The sequence below is a fragment of the Cryptomeria japonica genome, chromosome 3, assembly GCF_030272615.1.
Source record: "Cryptomeria japonica chromosome 3, Sugi_1.0, whole genome shotgun sequence".
In the NCBI taxonomy this organism is placed as follows: domain Eukaryota; kingdom Viridiplantae; phylum Streptophyta; class Pinopsida; order Cupressales; family Cupressaceae; genus Cryptomeria; species Cryptomeria japonica.
Window position 1 is genome coordinate 168,214,492 of NC_081407.1, and position 4,446 is coordinate 168,218,937.

Consider the following 4,446-nt stretch of genomic DNA (forward strand, 5'->3'; position numbering starts at 1 on the left):
GAAAGGGTTGCGTACCCACTAATCAGTTTACATCAAACCATAGAGTAGAAAATAGAACTACATATTTTACGCCTTGATCCCGTGTCGAAACGGGTATGTAGGCAGTCTTGGGACAGAGTTGTTCCTAGTACTCAGGCGTTCGAGGGTGGGGTCTAGGCTTGGTAAGAAAGGATTGAGTAAGAATCCTAATTTGAAAGATAAGCATAATAAAATGGAAAAAGTAATTCAACGCATACTCGGAAGGAATCCCGTATGGATTCGCTTGACTTCCTGAGGCTTTAAGCCAAATTCCGAGGCGGAATTCAAGCTTGAATTATGTTATTTAATTACTCTTAAGGACAGCGACCTCGGTGCACTTCTGTTAGAAGAGTGTAGTACTTAGTGAGTGGTTCAGGACCCGAATGGTCCCGATGAGTCTAAGTCTCTGGCCAGAGCACCTCCTATCCCGATTGGATAGATGCCTACCCCGTATGGGTAGATGCCTATCTCGTATTGGATAGATGAAATCTTATGTCCCGTATGGACAGATGTCTAACCCGTATGGTTAGATGCTCATCCCGAATGGATGAATGCCTAACCCTAATGGATAGATGCCCAGAGTATGCGATTGAATCAAACACAATGATTAATTAAACAAAACAAAAAAGAATGGTCAAATTTGTTGGGTTAAGTATGGTGGGTTATTACAGAATGCCCATTATGGCTTAAAAGAATGGTATAACACATGGGTTAGATATGCATAAGAGCCTCCATAAGAGTGAGATCAAATTGAAGGGACAAGAATAATCAAATTGATTTTAAGATACTATAGAATACAAGAATTGTGAATCCATTATGAGGAGTGGTGAAATTTGTGTTGTGTGGAGGATTGCTTAAACTTAGAGGGTTTGGAGACACAATTAACAGGCATACCCTTCATTATCTATCACAATTATATAACAAGAAAATAAATATCTATCAATGCCCTATAATTCCTAATGACCACCATATTTCCCTATACATAGACCCTAAGCTTGTGAAAAAAAAAAAGAATAATACTATTATAAAAGATGTTAGTAATAGTTAGAGATTAACCATATTAAACAAAGTATTTAGTTTCTTCTATAATGAATTTTCTCCCTGTGAAGTTTAAGGACTATAATAGTTAAATGATCAAAGGTTTTGGTTAAAACTAGCACTTTTCAAAAACCTATGAAAGCTTGGAGTGAACTTTATAAGGAAAAAAATAACATAAAAAAGTACTAGTGAAAGCATGATAGAATCCTTGTTTAGATGTTGTGTGAAGTTTACAAAGATATTTAAAGTAATTTTTAAATATTACAATGTAAAGAATAGAAATGGGATATTATATCTTCTCTCACACATTACTACGTATATTTATCCACCACCTTCTTTACATCTTCACAAATACACACCACCTTCTTTACATCTTCACAAATACACACCACACCTTAGACTTATAAGTGATAATTATATAGCAAGACCTTCTTTACATCTTCACAAATACACACCACATACCTTGGACTTATAAGAGATAATTATATAACAACTTATAAGGGATGATTATATAGCAAGGCTTTTAACAAGTTGTTAAAGAAGATTTATTTATGTAAGCACCACCTATGTTAAGGAGTTGGTTGTTTTATTTCCAAGCAACCAGATTTATATTAAAGAAAAATATTATAATCTCTGTTAGAGGGAAGTTCCATTTACCCTTATATTAACATAAAAAAATTTTTAATGCAAATTTTCTGTAGCATTATTTTAAAATATTGAAAATTTTTGAAAAAAGATTGACAGCTGTGGGATTTGAACCCACGCCCTTTCGGACCAGAGCCTAAATCTGGCGCCTTAGACCACTCGGCCAAACTGTCATATGAGTAACGAGTTTTATTACGTATTATATTAGCGGTTATTTCGTGCTAACAGTAAAGTGTATGGGTGTACTGAAAATTATGTAAAATATGAATCAAACTTGACATCAAGGGCCTATAGCTCAGTGGTAGAGCATTCGACTGCAGATCGAGAGGTCACCGGTTCGAACCCGGTTGGGCCCTTCTTAAGCTTTGTCTTTTAGAATATTGAGACGTTTTAATGTTCTAAAGCTGCAGTGGTATATATTACAGAAGAAGAGTGGTTTGGAAAATTATTATTAAGGTGTTTGTTGTAGGATAGAATAACAAATCAATTGGTTTAATTTCAATCTATAATATGATTTGTTTATATTTTCTAATCATCATATTTTGAATTGAAATAAGTAGGGAGGTTAATCAAGAGTAGTGAATTTAAATAAGCAATATCTGAGGGTAAGTAGTATAGTGTACAGAGAAAAAATGGCTAGGCAAGTATAAGGAAGGCATAAATGTATTTCTAAGTAAATGTTGGAGTGGGAGAAAGTGATGGATGGTGAAAAAATGGCAAGGCAAGTATAAGGAAGGCATAAATGTAATTCTATATAAGTAAATGTTGGAGTGAGAAAAAGTGATGGATGGTGAGTGATCAATGGATGAGCATCCTAGTATTTTGTCATAATTTGTTTTTCTTGGTCAGTCTTTTTTAAGTAAGTAGATTTAATTTTAAATATAATTTACTATTATTATAAATTTGTACATACACATATACATACATATACATACATCTTTCTATATTCAAATATACATTTACAACATATATTAAAATTTAAATATGTTTAGATTAAGCTCTCTTAGATACACAACACACACCTAAAATGGAATTTATAACTTCAGTCCTCATTTTAATTTAAACTAATTAAAAAGCAAAAGAAAACAAGTATGGTATTTCTGTTATTTAAGCCTCTTTAATAAGAATCTCATATTAAATCAATGTAATGTAGAACACTGAATAGTAGCCTAATCTTCATGAGCTTGAAACCAATTCCAAAAACCACAACAATCCCAAATTGAAGACCTTTTTCTTGGATGTACTTTGAGAACCTGGTGCATATACAGCCAGAAATTGTCAGTTGCAAAAGTCTTCCCTCTGCTTTACTTTAAGACCAACAATAATAACCTTTTTTTTCTTTATTCTAATAATAAATCAAAAAGATATAATCAAATAATGTTATATATATTAAATTTACTAAATTATTGAATGTTTTTCATGACTGTTTTAAACAGTATATATTAAGTAATATATCAAGTCTAGAGAATGTCAGTCAATTGAATGTTTAACACTTTCAAGTTTAGAAATCAAAGCTTAATGTATGAGACTTAAACCAACGGATTTTACACCCACCACCCACCACCAACTACCAACTACCAACTACCAACTTCAATTCTCAAAAGAAAAGAGAAGAGAAACAAACCTTTTCTTTTTCCCTTACAAATGTAAGAGCTTTGTAATCTACTTCAAAGCTTCCAAAGCTTGATGGGAGAGAGGGATTCTCAGGAACTTCAGTTGTGGGAATGCTAAATTTTTGTTCAATTATTGCTTCAACAGGCTCCCAGAAATTCCATTGATCAGGAACCAATATGTTTTCAGTAAGGCCTCCATCCATTCTTAAGCCCTGACAGTAAGAGAAAAACAAAGCATATCAATTTCCATACATAACAAAAACATTAACACTTGCAGAAACCAAATCAGTATTTACTTGCAAGATTAAAGACTGTTCAGGCCATGTATTGGCATTTGAATCATTCTCTTCTGCTTCATTACCATCGTCCCCTTTTTTTGCTTCAGCGTTGTGCATTTCCAAACTCTGTTCAATATAAAGTGCTTCTCTGCCAATTGTTGTTCTATCAAAATCATCAATTTCCTCATCCTTCCTTGATACAAAATTTACATCCTCTGCAGACTGAGACTCGCTGAAAATATCATTTTCATGAATGAAAGAGAAAGTGTCACTTTTTGTGGTAATGTAAGAACCATCTTCTGTGGATTCTGCAATAAAATCTTCATTATCTGTTGGGATGGAGAAAGTGTTGGATTCAGGGGAGCTAAAAAGTTGTAAACCCATCTCACACTCTTCAATTTTTTGTTGAGGATCTTGCCTCTCAAACGTCAAATAATTAGGCATACCATGCCTCTGCATTTTGCAAACTCTTGGCAAAAATGAAACTGATGTATGGGTTTTTAAACTTGTACAGAATTGAAATAGACCTTGTTTGTGTCTGTTGCTCACCAACTTGGAAATCAAAGAACCTGCATGCCAGGAAAGCAAAATGCCATTAAACGCCTAGATTTTTCCATTTTGGAAATTCATATCAAAAATAGGGTCAGCTTTAAATCATACATATTAAACAACATATTAAATTTAGACAATGTCAATCAATTCTGATTGTTTAACACTTTTAAGCCTAAAAATATAAACTTATAAGCTTAATGTTTCCAAAAATACTTGTGGAAGTAAAAGCCAACACCAAGCAAGATCAACTTATGAATGAGAAGCGATCTTTTCCAATGGAATAAAATCATTCGACGGGCAAA

General features: G+C 33.2%; 2 non-coding genes across 2 annotated transcripts; one reads left to right on the forward strand and one right to left on the reverse strand.

The window, feature by feature from the left end:
* Positions 1-1,794: 1,794 nt before the first annotated feature.
* Positions 1,795-1,874, reverse strand: TRNAL-UAG (transfer RNA leucine (anticodon UAG)). The gene has a single exon. It is a non-coding gene; the product is annotated as a tRNA-Leu (tRNA).
* Positions 1,875-1,985: 111 nt separating this feature from the next.
* Positions 1,986-2,057, forward strand: TRNAC-GCA (transfer RNA cysteine (anticodon GCA)). The gene has a single exon. It is a non-coding gene; the product is annotated as a tRNA-Cys (tRNA).
* The last annotated feature ends 2,389 nt before the right edge of the window (positions 2,058-4,446 follow it).